The sequence below is a fragment of the Amblyraja radiata genome, chromosome 9, assembly GCF_010909765.2.
Source record: "Amblyraja radiata isolate CabotCenter1 chromosome 9, sAmbRad1.1.pri, whole genome shotgun sequence".
In the NCBI taxonomy this organism is placed as follows: domain Eukaryota; kingdom Metazoa; phylum Chordata; class Chondrichthyes; order Rajiformes; family Rajidae; genus Amblyraja; species Amblyraja radiata.
In genome coordinates this window covers 8443552-8462869 of record NC_045964.1, presented here as the reverse complement: position 1 = coordinate 8462869, position 19318 = coordinate 8443552, and positions in this window count along the sequence as shown.

Genomic DNA, 19318 nt, shown 5'->3' with positions numbered 1-19318 from the left:
TAGAAATTAGTCTACACCTTTATTCCTACGACCAAAATGCATAACTCCACAATTTGTTGTGCTGTATTCCATCTGCCACCTCTTTGCCCACTCTCCCAACCTGTCCAAGTCATTCAATAGAGTCTCTGCTTTCTCTCTACATTACCTGCCCCTCCGCCTATCTTTGTATCATCTGCAAAATTGGCCACAAAGCCTTCAATTCCCTCATCCAAATCATTGATATGCATCGTGAAGAGTAGCGGCCCTAGAACGCACCCCTGCAGAACATCGGTAGTCACTGGCAGCCAACCAGACAAAGCCCCCTTTATTGCCATTCTTTGCCTTCTGCCATCCAGCCAACCTGCTATCCATGCTAATATCTGCCCTCTGATACCATGGAGGGGTGGAAGATTGCAACCTTCACGTGGTCCGCCCTGTTTCGACGAATGCAGTCAACCTGGCGTGCACAATCAAATAAGATCAAATAGAACAAGTTGTCCTACAACTTTAGGCTGTGCACGCCATACGCAAGAAGAAGAAGATACCATGGGCTCTCATCTTTTGCAAGTGACACCTTATGAAAGGCCTTCTGAAAATTCAGGTAAACCGTATCCACTGACTCGTTTGTCTGTCCTATTTATTTCCTCAAAACATTCCAACAGGTTCGTCAGGCAAGATCTCCCGTTCTCCATTTTGGTGGCAAAAACAGGAAAGCAGACTATTATCTAAATGGTGGCCGACTAGGAAAAGGGGAGATGCAGCGAGACCTGGGTGTCATGGTACACCAGTCATTGAAAGTGGGCATGCAGGTGCAGCAGGCAGTGAAGAAAGCGAATGGTATGTTAGCTTTCATAGCAAAAGGATTTGAGTATAGGAGCAGGGAGGTTCTACTGCAGTTGTACAGGGTCTTGGTGAGACCACACCTGGAGTATTGCGTACAGTTTTGGTCTCCAAATCTGAGGAAGGACATTATTGCCATAGAGGGAGTGCAGAGAAGGTTCACCAGACTGATTCCTGGGATGTCAGGACTGTCTTATGAAGAAAGACTGGATAGACTTGGTTTATACTCTCTAGAGTTTAGGAGATTGAGAGGGGATCTTATAGAAACTTACAAAATTCTTAAGGGGTTGGACAGGCTAGATGCAGGAAGATTGCTCCCGATGTTGGGGAAGTCCAGGACAAGGGGTCACAGCTTAAGGATAAGGGGGAAATCCTTTAAAACCGAGATGAGAAGAACTTTTTTCACACAGAGAGTGGTGAATCTCTGGAACTCCCTGCCACAGAGGGTAGTCGAGGCCACTTCATTGGCTATATTTAAGAGGGAGTTAGATGTGGCCCTTGTGGCTAAGGGGATCAGAGGGTATGGAGAGAAGGCAGGTACGGGATACTGAGTTGGATGATCAGCCATGATCATATTGAATGGCGGTGCAGGCTCGAAGGGCCGAATGGCCTACTCCTGCACCTAATTTCTATGTTTCTATGTTTCACAAAACCATGTCGACTTCGGCCAATTTTATCATGAACTTCTAAGTACATAGAAACCTCATCCTTTATATTGGACTCAAATCTTACCGACCACTGAAGTCGAGGCTAACTGGCCTACACTGTAGTTTCCACTCTTCTGCTTCACTCCCTTTTTGAACATCAGAGTAATATTTGCAATTTTCCAATCATCTGGAACCCGTCCTGACTCTGGTGATTCTTGAAAGATCACAACTAAAGTCTCCACAATCTCTAAAGCCACCTCTTTCAGAACCCTGGGGTGCAATCCACCCTGCCCAGGTGACTTAAGCACCTTCAGCCCTTTCAGCTTCCCAAACAGGGCACAACGTGAATGCTTTTTCCTTGGTCAAGGAAAGAGCGTTCACGTCGTGGCCCTGTTTTCATCAATCTTTCCACCACCAAGCACAAGAAGCGCATGACAGACACCATTGTATGCAGATGCTGAGAAGTTTGTTCAACTCTGGCTGAACAACTTCTAATCTTGTGTGTGGACTCGATAAGAAGAAGAAGCTTCCCAATCACCTTCTCCTTAGTAATAGCCACTCCACTACCTTCCACCCCCTGACCCTTTGAATTTGAAGACTGATGCAAAAAAGTTATTCAATTTCTCTGCCATTTCTTTATTCCCCATTATCACTTCTCCAGCATAATTTTCAATGTTCCAATGTCCACTCTTGCCTCTTTCTTACTCTTTAAATATCTGAGGATCTTTTGCTATCCTCTTTTATATTAGTGGCTAGCTTACATTCATGTTTCATATTTTCTCCCCGTATTGTCTTTTTAGTTACATTCTGTTATTTTTGTAAAAAATTTCCCAATCGTCTGGCTTCCCACTAATCTTTGCAAAGTTATACACCTTCTCTTTTAGTTTCATACTGTCCTTGACTTCCCCTGTCAGCCACAGTCGCCTCTTTCTCACCCTAGAATCTTTCTTCCTCTTTGGAATGAAAAGATGCTGCACCTTCCAAATTATTCCCAGAAATTCTTGCCATTGCTGTTCGCGTGTCATAGGGCCCCTTTCCAGTTAATTTTGGCCATCTCCTCCCTTGTACCTCTTAGTCCCCTTTACTCAGCTGTAATACCTTTACCTTATGTTCAAGAAGTAACTGCAGATGCTGGAAAATCGAAGGTCACCAGGAACCACCAAGGGTCCACCAGCCCCCACATCTGCGGCAAGTGTTGGCGGATTGAAGAACTCAGACTCAAAGTTGATGACCTGGAGTCTGAGCTTCAAACGCTGCGGATCATCAGAGACGGGGGAATATTACCTGGATGCTGTGTCTCTGGCGGCAGTACCACCATTTAGAGTAACCGCTTCCGACGTGGTCTGTGGTCAGGTGTAGGGTGTGACTGCAAGTGAGGCAGGCTGGGGAACAGAGCTAAGGACAGTGTTAGAAGAGCCTCAGCCCTTGAGCTTGTCCTGCATACCTCCTTTGTGTATCCGACAACTCCTCTTTATACTTCCTGCTTGCTGCTGCTCCACTGTGGGCTTGACAGGTCAGCACTCATATCATCAGCCCTTATCTCCGAAGCATCTCGAGTCAAAGCCTTAAGTTGCACGTTATCTCAACATGGCACTTCACCTCAACATGGCCGCTCCTAACAGGGCAAGAGCAGACAGGACTAGGCAACCACAAACTACAAGAAATAGGGAGGCTCTGATCAGAGAACGGGAGACATGGGGTCAGGAATAGACAGCTGGGATCAATGAATCCCTGGTGGAGTAGGGGATGCACGATTATAATCAAAACGTAAATCTCTAGGGCTAAAATGGACACAAGATAGTTTAGGCAGAGAAGATTAAGGAGAATCCAAAGAGAAATAAAAAATATATTAAGGGGTAAAGTGGAGAATAGGTGAAAAGATAGGTGTTGTGATTTCAATCCTGTGACCAGTGATGTACCACAAAGATCCAGGCTAGGACTCGTACTGTTGGTTAATTAATAATTTGGATGCAAATGTAAGATATATGATTTAAGAGATATGATTAGAAGAAGGGTCTCGACTCGAAACATCACCCATTCCTTCTATCCAGAGATGCTGCCTGTCCCGGTGAGTTACTCCAGCTTTTTGTGTCTATATGGTGTTTAAACCAGCATCCGCAATTCCTTACGACTCACTGCTGATTAATATGTTTGCGGATGACACAAAAGTTGGTGGTCGTTGATAGTGAGGAGGGTAATCTCAGGCCACAGAGTGATGTTAATCAGTTGGCAAAATGGGCTGAACAATAGCAGATAGAACTTGATCCTAATGACTACAAGATGATGCACTTTGGGAGGAATACTGAGTCTAGGACACACACAACGAATGATAGGGAGTACTGAGGAGCATAGGGATCTTGGTGTACAAATCAAAGGATTCCTAATAAATGAGATCGTCTTCTTCAGCCAGAGCCAAGAATATAAGAGCTAGTAGACCTTTATAAAACATTGGTTAAGTCACAGCTGTTGTGCTGCACATTTCTGGTCTCCGTGCTTTAGGGAGGAGGTGATTGCACTGGCGAGGGAGCAGATGAGATTCATCAAGATGGAGCATTTCAGTTAAGAGGAGAGATTGGTTAGATTGGGATCATCTCCCTCAGAAAGAAGGCAGAGGGGGAACCGAATATGGACATAGACATGGAGTAAACAACACGGAAACAGGCCCATTGGCCCAATTTAACCATGCTGACCAAGGTACCTTTCTGAGCCAGTCGCACTTACCTGAACCTGGCCCTTATCCCTCTACATATTTCCTATCTATGTACCTCAGTTCACTTCAGTTTAGTTTATTGCAGTGGTTCTTAACCTGTTGGTCGGGACCTCATGGGGGGCCGTTTGGGGCTTTACCGGGGGACGTGAAGTGGTCATATATAACATATCCATTTGTTGAGCCCATTTTTAGGAACCTAACAAAGGTACGTACCACATACAGTATTTTGTTCCCATATGCGCCAAAAAGGTTAAGAACCACTGGTTTATTGTCACGTGTACTGAGGTACAGTGAAATGCTTTTGTTGTGTGCTAACCAGTCAGCGGAAAGACAACACATGATTACAATCGAGCTATTCACAGTGTATAGAGACATAAGGGAATAACGTTTCGTACAAGGTAAAGATCATAGTTCAAGTAAGAAATGTTGCTGTAGGAGTAGAGATTTAAGAGTGTTCTATCTAAATATATGTTAAATGTTGCAATTGCCCCACCTCCACTACTTCCTCTGGTAACTTGTTCCATATATCTAACACCCTCTGTGTGGAAAAACTGCCCTTCAGGCCTCTTTATTTCCTTTTCCCTCTCACCTTACACCTATGTTCTTTAATATTAGGCTCCCTCATTGGAGGAAAGACTGTCCATATTATCCCTGCCCCTTATATATTTTTTTCACTTCTATCAGATCATCCCTCAGCCTCTATCACTCCAGGGAAAGTAGTTCCAGCTTATCCAGCCTCTTCCAGAACCAGCAACCTCCTGGTGAATCTTTTCTGCATAATCACATCCTACCACTTGTACGGCAGCTAGAAATGTCACAATTTTGTCGATGCAGAATCACCAGCACCTTATACAGCTGCAACATGATGTTCTGACTCTTGAACTCAATACCCTGCATAATGAAGGCAAGTATGCCGTACACCTTCTTCATTAACGTACCTATCTAAATTACCACTTTCAGGGAGCTGGCTACGTACCTTTAGGTCTCCTGTTCCACAACACTCCCCAGCACCCTGACATTCTCTGTCCTCATCCTGCTCTGCTTTAACTTCCCAGAATTGTTCACTTCACAGTTGACCGAATTAAGTTTCAGCTGCCATTCTTTGGTTCACTTTCCCAGTTGATATAGATCCCGTTGTAACCTTAGACATCCTTCTTGCCTGTCCACCAATTGGTCTCATCCATGAACTTTCTTATCATAACATAGATGACAAAGAATGCAAGTCACTTGAAAATTCAAACTGTGTTTGATAGCACTATCTAGTGTCTGTGAGTCAGTACACAGTTTTTTCTTTATTCAGTAATGGCATATTCCAACGCTGTGCTGTTCAGGACTTTTGTAAAGTGTAGGATCAAGGCTCTATATTCTATATGTTTCTTTCTCCATTTGCTGCGGCTGTCTTTGCAGCACAGAGGTTTTCTCTTTGATTCAGTTTAGTTTAGTTTAGTTCATAGATTCAGTGGGGATACAGGCCCTTTGGCCCTTTGGCCCACCAGGTCCACACTGACCAGCGAACCTCGCACACTAACACTATCCTACACACACTATGGACAATTGACATTTATGCCTAGCCAATTAACCAACAAACCTGTACATCTTTGGAGTGTGGGTGGAAACCCAAGATCTTGGAGAAAACCCACGTGGTCACGGGGTGAACGCACAAACTCCATACAGACAAGCACCCGTTGTCGGGATCGAACCCGGATCTCTGGCGCTGCAAGTGCTGTAAGGCAGCAACTTTACTGCTGTGCCACCATGCCGCCCCAAGTTCTTGTTGAAGGGCTGGTATGTCCAAGTCACTGCAGGGAAAGGAGAATTGAAAACAAAGAACACGATAGATTTCACCAACAGTGCTTTCTATCAATGATCAAAGTTCCAAGCTGAATGTAAAATGAAAGACACCTGGGTCCGTTGTCACAACAGTACTCAGTGACATGATTAAAACAAATTGCATCATGTTCAGCACAAACATGGTGGGCCAAAGGGCCTTTTCCTGTGCTGCACTGTCCTAGCTACACTGGGGTGCGACAGGCACCATATTGAACTGAAAGGTATAATCCTCCCACTTTATAAAACACTGGTGGAATCACACTTGGACTTCCATGTGCAGTTCCACTCCACAACACAGAGGAAGGGCAATTTGGAGCATTCCACAAGAGGAATGCGACTCACGTTTGACCTCCGGCAATACGATAAGGTTTATGAGGAGCAGATAAGTTCCATTCACTAACTTCCAAAACTCCATCAAAGCGACTTTCCGCATCCCAAATCTGAGCCTGTTAATGTGTAGGAAGGAACTGCAGATGCTAATTTAAGTTCAAGTTCAAGTTACATTTATTGTCACATGCACCAATTGGTACAGTGAGATTTGAGTTACCATATAGCCACACGAATAAAAAGAACACAATACATGATAGAATTTAACATGAGCATCCCCACACAGCGGAATCGACGTTTCCCACTGTGAGGGAAGGCAATAAAGTTCAGTCATACTCCTCTTTGTACACCCGTGGTCGGGGCCTTGTGAGCCCTCCACAGTCACTGCTACGGCGGCCCGATGTTCAGGCCCTCTCGACGGGATGATCGGAGCTCCGTCATCGGAATGGTAGAACGCACTCAACGGCTTGGAGTTTCCAAATTGGCATTTGATAAGGTCCCATAAAGGAGATTAGTGGGCAAAATTATGGCACATGGTCTTGGGGGTAGAGTGCTGACATGGATAGAAAATTGGTTGGCAGACAGGAAACAAAGAGTAGGGATTAATGGGTCTCTTTCAGAATGGCAGGCAGTGACTAGTGGGGTACCGCAAGGCTCGGTGCCGGGACCACAGCTATTTACAATATACATCAATGATTTAGATGAAGGGATTCAAAGTAACATTAGTAAATTTGCAGATGACACAAAGCTGGGTGGCAGTGTGAACTGTGAGGAGGATGCTATGAGAATGCAGGGTGACTTGGACTGGTTGGGTGAGTGGGCAGATGCATGGCAGATGCAGTTTAATGTGGATAAATGTGAGGTTATCCACTTTGGTAGCAAAAACAAGAAGGCAGATTATTATCTAAATGGTGTCAAGTTGGGAAAAGGGGAAGTACAACGGGATCTGGGGTTGTTCATCAGTGAATGAAAGTAAGCATGCAGGTACAGCAGGCAGTGAAGAAAGCGAATGGCATGTTGGCCGTCATAACAAGAGGGGTTGAATATAGGAGCAAAGAGGACTTTCTGCAGTTGTATAAGTCTCTAGTGAGACCACACCTGGAGTATTGTGTGCAGCTTTGGTCCCTTAATTTGTGGAAGGACATTCTTGCTAATGAGGCAGTGCAGCGTACGTTTACAAGATTAATTCCCGGGATGGCAGGACTGTCATATGCTGAGAGAATGGAGCGGCTGGGCTTGTACACTCTGAAGTTTAGAAGGATAAGAGAGGATCTTATTGAAACATATAAGATTATTAAGGGGTTGGACCCGCTAGAGGCAGGAAACATGTTCCCGATTTTCGGGGAGTCCAGAACCAGGGGCCACAATTTAAGAATAAGGGGTAAGCCATTTAGAAAGGAGACGAGGAAACACATTTTCATACAGAGAGTTGTGAGTCTGTGGAATTCTCTGCCTCAGAGGACGGTGGAGGCCGGTTCTCTGGATACTTTCAAGAGACATCTAGATAGGGGTCTTAAAGATAGCGGAGTCAGGGGATATGGGGAGAAGGCAGGAACGGGATACTGATTGTGGATGATCAGCCATGATCACATTGAATGGCGGTGCTGGCTCGAAGGGCCGAATGGCCTACTGCTGCACCTATTGTCCACTTCTTACCAAAGACCGCAGCTCCTGAAGTCCACAGGCCGAGCTGGGTGGAGATTCAATGCTGGCGGCCCTCGGCAAACGATCCCAGGACTCCGCGATGTTAAAGTCAGCGCCGCCCACGGCTAGATGCTCCGCAACCACAGCACCACCGTGTTAATCAGCAGGCCCAACACTCCGGAGCTCCAACACGGCGATCCCCGGTAAGGCATCATCCCGTTCCGCGATGTTAATCCAGTGCTGCGCCGCTGCTGAAGCTCTGGTCGGTCTCCGGCAGGAAAGGCCGCGCCAATCCAGATGGTAGGCTGCGAGGGGGGGACAAAGATGCGACTTGGAGAAAAGACATATCTCGACCAGGAAGTGACTGGGAAACGGTTCCCCCTATTCCACCCCCTCCATCCCCACTTAAAAAATACAGAAATCTTTAAAAACATACTTTTAGACACACTAAAAATAACAAAAAGGGTGAGGCAGCCACACCCGATGGTGCCACATGATGATTTACACCGATGATAGACAAAAAATGCTGGAGTAACTCAGTGGGACAGGCAGTATCTCTGGTGAGAAGGAACGGGTGACAATTCGGGTCTGTTTAAAGAAGGGTCTCGAACCGAAACGTCGCCCATTCCTTCCCTCCAGACATGCTGCCTGTCCTGCTGAGTTACTCCAGCAATCTGTGAGCCTGTTTTCTAAATTGCCACAATTAGTTACTGTGAAACAAGTTGGCCTTAGTCTTTTACTGTGTGGAAATTATGAAATAAACCAATAGGGTTATTATGAAATGATGCCAATGCGATTGCAATGTAAAGTGAAGATCCTGGAAAGTGTGAGAAAAAAACAGGATTATTGTAGGGTGGGATTTTAAATTGTTGAATAATTGACTGGGACTCTCAATGGCTGACTGGGACTCTCAATGGCAGGGGCTTTGAAGAGGCAGTTTGTTTGATGCATCCAGGAGTTGCTTGAAACAGTAGGTAGACAAAAATGCTGGAGAAACTCAGCGGGTGCGGCAGCATCTATGGAGCGAAGGAAATAGGCAACGTTTCGGGCCGAAATCCTTCTTCAGGGGAGAAAGGAACAGGAGGATCCAGAGGGCTGAGGGAGAGCTGAGAAGGTGTGGAGACAGCAAGAGCTACCGGAAATTGGAGAAGTCAATGTTCAGGCCACTGGGATGCAGACTGCTCAAGCGGAATATGAGGTGCTGCTCCTCCAGTTTCCGGTGGTGCTCACTCTGGCAATGGAGGAGGCCCAGGACAGAAAGGTCGGATTCGGAATGGGAGGGGGAGTTGGTGCTGAGCCACCGGGAGATCAGGTTGGTTAATGCGGACTTGAAACAGTATGTAGATAGTCCACACCAGAGATGGGGCTATACTCGACATTGTACTGGGAAATGAGCCTGGCCAGGTGATTGGAGACTCAGTGGGAGAACATTTTGAAAACAGTGAACGTATTTCTGTAAGTTTTAAGATAGTTACAGAGAAACATAAGACTGGTCCTCGGTGTAAGTGCTAAACTGGGGGAGGCTAATTGCCACAGTATTAGACAAGAACTGGAGAGCGTTGATTGCACTACAGGGGATAGGTTTAAAGGGAGAGGGGGAAATTTAAAGGAGATGTGCAAGAACAGTTTTCTTATTAAAACACCGAGTGGTACAGTAGATGTTTAGATCGCACTGCTAGGAAAAGAGTGGGAACAGATTTGATAGCAACATTTAAGAGGTAGTTAGACAGACATGTTGTCGACCTCCCCGTGGTGAGCCCTGTCAACTGACCTCAGTCAGGCGTACGACAACAAACAGAGACAGCAGCAGCGCCACAGCTTGGATGTCGAACCGGATGACATCACCTTGCTGAGGACTTCTGCTGCCTCAAATGCAAGAAGAAAAAGAAGAAGAAGATAAACACATGTGATTGTCAGGGAATAAAAGGATTTGGGCAAAGATAGACACTAAAAGCTGGAGTGACCCAGTGGGACAGGCAGCATCTCTGAAGAGAAGGAAAGGGTGATGTTTCTGGTCGAGACCCTCTTTAGATTGGTTAGGGATAAGGAACGAGAGATATAGACGATGATGTAGTGAGATAAAGAACAATGAATGAAAGATATGCACAGTGTGTAGGCAAAATGGGATTAGTTTAGGTTGTCATCACGATTGGTACAGATATGGATGAATGGCCTGTTCTCATGTGAATTGTTCTATGTTCTATGAAGGAAGACATGTAGACCAAGTTTAGTTTAGTTTAGCTTATTGTTACGTGTACCGAGGTACAGTGAAAGGCTTGTGTTGCGTGCTGTCTATCGGGTCTCATGTCAACCTCCATCTTCTTTGAGGAGTTTGGCACAAAGATTATATTCTTATGAAGCAGAGAACCTTTGGTTTAATACACAAAACAAGAAAGTTTATTTTCCAATAAAGTAAGTTCATGTTTTCCTACCTCTTAAATCACAGAGGCAGACAGACAGCTCCTCCGCAGAACCTATTTCCGTGGCTTTTTCCTGCCAAGCTCATCTTGGCAACTCCTAGCATTGAATGCTACAACACTCAAGAAGAACCAGAAACCTGTCGGGCAGAAAGCCATCTTTCCATAACGTAGATTCAGACACTTCTTGGACTGTCATGCATGAGGTGTGTGAAGTCCAGCTGCATTATTACCTCTCGTTATATCACTGACCTTCTTCCCAAAGTCTGAAGAAGGGTCTCCCAATCCCTCTCTCCAGAGATGCTGCCTGTCTCGCTGAGTTACTCCAGTATTTTGTGTCTTTCTTCCCAAAGATCTAATTTCACTCAGCTTTCTCTTCCTCAAACCACCTTCAAACAATAAAAGCCACCTCGTTAACACTTCTAAATAAGTTCATAAGTGATTGGAACAGAATTAGGCTATTCGGCCCATCAAGCCTACTGCCATCCAATCATGGCTTCCCCTCATAAGCCCATTCTCCTGCCTTCCCCCCATAACCCCTGACACCCTTACTAATCAAATACTTAATTTATTTGGTCTTTTGATCTCTGACCTGAGTCACACCCTACACTTTGTTGTCTTACTTGAAACAATGAAAAGGTCCTCACCTACCCCATGGAACTGGAGCATAACATGGGCTTCAGAGTGATATCTGGTGAAAGCAACTGCTCTAAGGGGCATTTTTGTTCCTTTGTGAAGAATGCTGGAGGACCATTGGAAACAGGAGGCTGCTCAGTAACTAAGCCTGCATGCCCTAAATACCCAGAGGTGGTGACAGTGAGCTTGAAGTTGAGTCGCTTGGTACGCCTGCGTCATCCTGGGCAGCCCTACTTGTCAGTGAAGACAACTATGTTGTAAGGACTCCTGGATGTCCCAGTTGCTCACCATTTTAACTCTCCTTCCCATTCTCATACTGGCCTTTCTCTCCTGACTCTCGTCTAAGGCAAAGGCAAACTGGAAGAACAGCACCTCATATTCCACTTCTGTAGCTTACAGCCCAAGGGTATGAACATTTAATCGTTCCAGGAACTATGTACGTGCACTCCTAATTCCCTCTATTCTACAAAACTCCCCAGATCCCTGCCATTTCACTGTGCAAGTCCTGCCCTAGTTTGACTTCCCAAAATGCAACACCTCGCACTTCTCTGTATTAAACTGAATTCACCTTTCCTCAACCCATTTAAGACAGACACAAAGTGCTACAGTAACTCAGCACGACAGGCAGTATCTCTGGCATGAAGGAATGGGTGACGTTTTGGGTCGAGACCCTTCTTCAGTCTGAAGAAGGGTCTCGACCCAATACGTCACCCATTCTTTCTCTCCGGAGATGCTGTCTGTCCAGCTAAGTTACTCCAGCATTTTGTGCCTAGCGTTGATGTAAACCAGCATCTGCAGTTCCTTCGTACACATTTCCAACCCTAGCTTCATCTGTACACCAGGCCTGGTGAGGTGGCACTTATCATAAGTGAAAACATAACATCTCTCTCAGATGACTTTGAACTTGCATGTGAATATTATCTCTTGCCACATGCTCATTCACTAAGTCCTTCCAGCCATCAGTGAGAACCACTTCAATTAGTTTGCCAGTGAGGTCTGGTAAGCCAACGTGGTCAGATGTAAAATTCGTTCATGGGGAGGTTAGAAATATATTACACCAAAATGATTTAAGGGAAAAACACTGTGCAGAAGGAACATCAGAAAAAAATTGCAGACAGCAGGTAACTGGGTGATTTAGGCGATATTTCACTGATCAAGCTGGCTAGCAAAGGGTGGGAGAGCCAGGCACAGAGCTTGCAACAACAGCCAAGCAAATGTTTACAGCAAAGGAGCAAACTCAAGAAACACATGCAACTAATTACGTAATAGATATATTTATAAAGCAACTTTTGCAACATCTGGACACAGTTTATGAGGTCTCACAAACGACTATTTGAAAATGTTAAGTTGGTTTTTAAGAAGGTGCTGTTTGATGGCTAATTAGTTATCGGTACATGAAATAATTCCCTTACTTTTTTTCCCTGAATCTTCAAATGGGGTCCTGTTTGGTACAAATCAGTGGAGGTGGGCCTTGCATTGACATCCTATCCCCCAGGTAGACCTGCGCCGGCTACACTGGAGCCTTGCTGGAGTGGTGCTTGAGTTTGCAATCATTTCGCTGGGGTAATACCAAGCTGTTGAAGTTAATAACGGTAGCTTACAGGGTACTATTATACAGTGGTAAGACTAAGGAGGTAGTGGTGGACTTTAGGAGGAGAGGAACACCCCTGTACCCTGTCTCCATCAATGGTGTGGATGTGCGGTTTACCAGGGAGTATAAGTACCTTGGAGTTTACCTGGACAGTAAATTGGACTAGTCCAGGAACACTGAGACCGTGTATAAGAAGGGACAGAGCCATCTGTACTTTCTGAGGAGGCTCCGCTCTTTCAAAATTTGCAGTAAGATGCTGCAGATGTTCTACCAATCGGTGGTGGCCAGTGCCATCTTCTTTGCTGTCGTGTGCCGGGGCAGCAGGGTGAAGGCCGTGGATGGCAATAGAATTAACAAGCTCGTCAGGAAGGCTGGCTCCGTCCTGGGGGCGGAGTTGGATTCATGGGAGGTGGTCTTGGAGGGGAGGATGCTCCTCAAACTGCAGAGCATGGACAATACAGCTCACCCCCTCCATGACACACTGGTCAACCCGAGGAGCAACTTCAGCAACAGACTGGTTCCAACAAGATGCTGCACGGAACGCCACAGGATATCCTGCTTCCCTGTGGCAATCAAACTGTACAACTCCTCCCCCTTCTGTCGTGGGGTAGATTGACTCCCCTTTCTCCTCCCCAAACCCCCCCCCCCCTCCCCCCCCTCCCCAATCTTTGCACATCCCCAATCCTGGTGTTTCCATTCGTCACTAATTTCATGTTTCATGTATCTTGTAGTCTTATGACTGTAAGCAGACTATTTAATTCCTGGGATAAGAGTTCTATCGAATCGTATCGTATTCAATATCCACATGGGCCGCTGCCATATCCTTGTATACATTTTTTTTTAAAGCTACTGTAATGCGCCCTTTTAAATTGCCCCTCAGGGATGAATAAAGTGCTTGATTGATTGATTGATTGATTGACATATTCATAGGTCATACAGCATGGAAACAGATCCTTGGGCCTAACTCAGCCATGCCAACCAAGATGCCATGTCCAAGCTAAACCCATTTGCCTGTGTTTTGCCCATATCTCTCAAAATCTTTCCTATCCATGTACCTGTCCAAGTGATTTTTAAATATTATAGCATCTACCTCAACTATTTCCTATCAGTTTGCTCTATATACCCACCACCCTCTGTGTGAAAAAGTTGCCCCTCAGGTTCGTGTTACATTTTTCTTCTCTCACCTTAAACCTATGCCCTCTGGTTCTTGATTTCCTTACCTGGGAAAAAGACTCTTGTGCATTCACCCTATTTATTCCCACATGATTTACAGTGAAAAGGTTTTGTTGTGTGTTATCCAGTCAGCAAAAAGACAATACATGATTACAATCAAGCCATTCACAGTGTATACTGTAGATACATGGTAAGGGAATAATGTTTAGTACAAGGTAAAGCCAGTAAAGTCTGATCAATGATAGTCTGGGAGTCACCAATGAGGTAGAAAGTAGTTCAGGACTGCTCTCTGGTTGTGGTAGGATGATTCAGTTGCCTAATAACAGCTGGGGAGAAACTGTCCCTGAATCTGGAGGTGTGCATTTTCACTTCTATACCTTTTGCCCGATGGAAGAGGGTGGGAGAGGGTAGAAGAGGGAGTGGCCGTGATTATGCTGCTGGCCTTGCCGAGGCAGTGTGAGGTATAAATGGAGTCAATAGAAGGGAGGTTGGTTTGTGTGATGGTCTGGGCTGCGTCCACAATTCACTGCAATTTCTTGTGGTCTTGGATGGAGCTGTTCCCAAACCAAGCTGTGATGCATCCTGATAAAATGCTTTCTATGAGATCTGTAGAAGTTGGTGAGAGTTGTAGGGTTCATGCTGAACTTCCTATGCCTTCTAAGGAAGTAGAGGCGTTGGTTTGGTTTATTGGTCGTTGCTTCAATCTGTGTGGTCCAGGAGAAGTTCTTGGCAATATTGACTTTATTGGCTTGTGAAGCATAATCACGCAACTATTTATTTTAAAATAGCTTGCAACTCCAGCATTGAAATGGGTCTGCACCACAAGTCAATATGAAAAATTCACATGTAAAGGTTGATTTGAGTCTAGTGGACAATGCAAGACTATAATCTTTATAAAGAATTGATTAACCACAAAATGTTTTGTGACAGTTCCAATTTGAAATGTGAAAAAATTGGAAGCAAATGACATGGATGGAGTTATGGGGAAGCGAAATAAGCAAAAAGTGGAAGAGGTGAAAGGAATAGGTTAGAAAGGCTGAAATGGTTATGGCTGGGAGGAAGCTAGTGTGCAGCATAGTTACAGCAGGGACCGGCAGCTCTTCATCTTTAATGCAAATACCTTGCTAATGGGTACGTTTACAACACTGTAGTGTTTTTAACACGCACCAATCCGGATGTGAACTTTTCATATTGACTTGAACTTTTCAAATTGACCCTTTTCAATGCTGGAGTTGCAAGCTATTTAAAAATAAATAGTTCTGTAATTATGCTGTAATGAGCATTGCAACACAGTGCACTGAAATTAGTTTTCACGATTGAACAATTTCAAAATTGTTAGTTTCCACGATTGAAAAAATTATCAAGTGTTTGAGATGCTAAGCTGCCTTATTGTTGCTGCATTGCTCACCAGAGAACCGTCTGTCCAGCAGATGGACACAGGGGTTACAAACTACAAAAGAACTAGTGGGTGATGTGTGCTGGATACCGTCACCATGGATCAAGTATCTCAAGGTTCTTGGACAGAGATGGCAATCCTGGCAAGAACAACTGAAAAAGGAAAGGATATGCTTCACACTCATTGTGAAGAGCACAATGCAGGCCAGACACAAACTACTGGAGATGCTGAGCATTCCATACGATTACACTCTGGCAAGCAGAACCTGGGAAGTGTTAGCTCAGCTGTTGATGTTTCACCAGACTTCCAACTTCACCGTGACCATCCTGACATCACACTGGGAAGCTGCATTCACCGTAGCTCTGCCGGAGGTCAGTGTGAGTACCGACACTCTGCGCACATGCGGTTATACAGAGTCAGAGTGCAGGAGTGTGCCAAGAATGTCTTGGTGCAGACACACGTCCGAAAGCTTCAGATACTCTACCATCCGCCTTGCAGGAGACACACTTGATGTCCCCCTGGCCCACTGACTGCTTCAGTCAAATATCTGAGCTGAAACAATTGAATTCTCTCAGAACATCAGGCTTCCAAAATCGTGCCCAGCTCAGGTGACTATTTGTGTGCTGGCCACAGAAGCAGATGTACAATCACACACTACAATCACTCCTCACTCTTAAATCTCTACTCCTACAGCAACATTTCTTAATTTAACTATCATCACTAAACATTATTCCCTTATCATGTATCTCTACACTGTAAATGGCTTGATTGTAATCATGAATTGTCTTTCCGCTGACTGGATAGCATGCAACAAAAGCTTTTCACTGTACCTCGGTACACATGACAATAATCTAAAGTTTAGTTAAGTTTAGAGATACAGCACAGAAACAGGCCCTTCGGCCCACCGAGTCCACGCCGACCAGTCATCCCCGCACATTCACGCTATCCTACACACACTAGGGACAATTTACACATACACCAAGCCAATTAACCTATAAACCTGTACATCTTTGAGTGTAGGAAGAAACCGAAGATCTCAGAGAAAACCTACGCGGTCACGGGGAGAACATACAAACTCCATTCAGACAGCACCCGTAGTCGGGATTGAACCCGGGTCACCGGCGCTGCAAGCGCTGTAAGGCAGCAACTCTACTACTGCTCCACCGTGCCACCCCAAACTGAACTGATTTCTCCTGACAGCACCAGTTCCTACACTCTGCCCTTGCACCTGCCAGAATAGTCCCAGTCCTGGTTGACCAGAACCGTTTGAAGGGAGATAGTGTACCTCAGAGGACTTGCAACACAGCCACCTAACGTCGAGAACATAGATCATGCTTCCACAGTCCGGCTTCAGACACAGTCAGCGCATCACATCATACTGAACTCAGAGATAAGGCTCTGGCTAAGAAGTTAGGAGATATGTGTATTCAGTTTTAAGTTCGTTTTCCTTTAAATTTCTGCAAAATGGCTGATTTGGTTGAATTGGGGAAAAAAACAGGAAGAGCACTTTATGAGCACCTTGCACAGAATCACAGCGAGCTCTAAAAGACAGACATTCACTCACCTCAATAGAATGCTCCCTTGTCGAGCACGGTAATTTGAATAAAACATGAGGCACAGAAGAAATTACAATTTCAAAAGGCAGGGTCGCAATTACATGGAGTGTTGAGCAGAACCATCTGGATTTGTGCCAGATTACATCGCATTTTCCCTTCCTCTCTCAAGTCTGTGAATGGCGCTTGAACTAATTTGACTTGTGCCATTCTGCACAGTCTGGCAAAGCTAACAACACAACTCTGTGTTACTGTACACGAGGAGTCACCCCCAGTACTTTGGCCGAGTATGAATTGGCTTTAAAAATCATTGTTACAGCCTATTTGAAAAACTTGGTTATGTGCGATGCACTGGCAGATCATACCATACTTGAGCAGAACAAACCGGTAATGCAAAAAGGGCAAGGAAATAGAAAGCAGAATTCAGTGTCACGGCTACAAAGTGCAGATAAAAACGCAAGGGTTGCAACGAGTCATTGGAAGATAAAATCGGTAGTACGTACTTACAAGTTTTAGGATCTTCTGTTTAATGGGAGAGGGACGAAAAGAGAATGACTGGTCCTAGATTACATTGGCTGCTTTCCCAAGGCAGCGTGAAATATAGATGGAGTCTATGTGAGGAATGGATGCTGGTTTGTGCGATGGATTGGGTTACATACACCACGCCTTGCCATTTCTTGTGATGTAGAGCAGAGCAGTTGCCATGCCAAGCAATGATGCATTCCGATTGAACATCCAAGGATACACTTCTATCGAAAAGGTGGCACATTGGCACAGTAGTAAAGTTACAGTGCCAGAGACCGCAGTTTGATCCTGACTACAGGTGCTGTCTTTACAGAGATTGTACGTTCTCCCTGTGACATGTGGTGCTCCAGTTTCCTCCCATATTCCAAAGATATGCAGATTTGTAGTTTAATTGGCTTCTGTAAATTGTCCCTAGTGTGTAGGATGCAAAACAGAGATGACGTAGAAGTAGTGTACGGTGATCGTTGGTCAGCGCAGAATAGGTGGGCCGAAGTGCCTGTTTCCAGATGTGTCGGTATTACTGTTGAGTAAAGGTAATTGCAGAGGTATGAGGGAGGAGGTGGCTAAGGTTTACTGGAAAGGGACTCTAGCAGGAATGATGGTGGAATTTCTGGAGGTAATTCGAAAGATGCAGGATCTTTTCATCCCAAAGAGGAAGGAAGATTCTAAGGGTAGTATGAGGTGACCGTGGCTGACAAAGGAAGTCAAAGACCAGCATAAAAGTAAAATAAAATACATATAATATTGTAAAGATTAGCAGGAAGCAAGAGGATTGGGAAGCTTTTAAAAACCGACAGAAGACATCCAAAAAGGCAATAAGGGGAGAAAAGAAAAAATATGAAAGTAAGCTAGCCAATAATATAAAACAGGATACCAAAAGTTTCTTCAGATATACAAAGATTAAAAGAGAGACAAGATTGGACATTGGACCACTGGAGACTGACACTGGAGAAGTAGTAATGGGGAATAAAGAAATGGCAGACAAATTGAATATATTTTTTGTGTGAGTCTTAACAGCGGAGGACATCAGCAATGTGCCAGAAATTCTAGAGAATCGGAGGGCAGTAGTTAGGGGAGTGGCTATTACTAAGGGAAGCTGGAAGGTCTGAAGGTGGATGTCACCTGGATGAACTGGACTGCACCCCAGCATTCTGAAAGAGGTGGCTTTAGAGTTAGTGGAGACATTAGTGTGATCTTACAACAATCACTCGAATCAGGAGTGGTCCCAGAGGACTGGAAAATTACAAATATTGCTCAGCTGCTCAAGAAGGAAGTGAGGCAAAATAGGAGATATTATGGGCCGGTTAGCCTGACTTCACTGGTTGGTAAGATTTTAGAGACCATTATTAATGACGAGGTTTATGAATACTTGGAAGTACATGATAAAAATGGGCCGAAGTCAGCTTGGTTTTGTTAAGGGAAGATCTTGCCTGCCAAATCTCTTGGAATTCTTTGAAGAAGTAAATAGCAGGATTTTCAGAAGGCTTTTGATAAGGTGCCCCACATGAGAGGCTGCTAAACAAAGTGGGAGCCCATGATACAATTCCCATCCATAATGTTTGGGACAAACAAGCTGTGTTTAGAAGCTGTTTTTCTTTATTTACGAAAAGCCTTCAATACTGTGAACTATCAGATCTTGATGACCAAATTGTCTTATTTTAACCTCTCTCTGAGCACGATGAAATGGATTAAGTCATATATGGTACAGAGAAAACAATGTGTTAGAGTACGCAACATTAAATCTGCAACTTCTGAAAACACTCTTGGTGTACCTCAAGGTTCAATCTTGGGACCGCTATTATTCAGTCTATACATTAATGATCTACCAACTAGCTGTCCATCAAATGTAACTTGCCAGATGTATGCTGATGATGCAGTCGTGTATGTACATGCCAAAAACAAACATCAAGCTGCACAAGATCTATTAGCTGCTATGGTTAATGTTTCCAATGGTTGCAATGTTCTGATCTACATCTTAATGTGTCAAAAACTGTCTGTATGTTTTTCTCCAAAAAGGCAAGTACTGATGTAGATCCTGATGTGTTTGTAC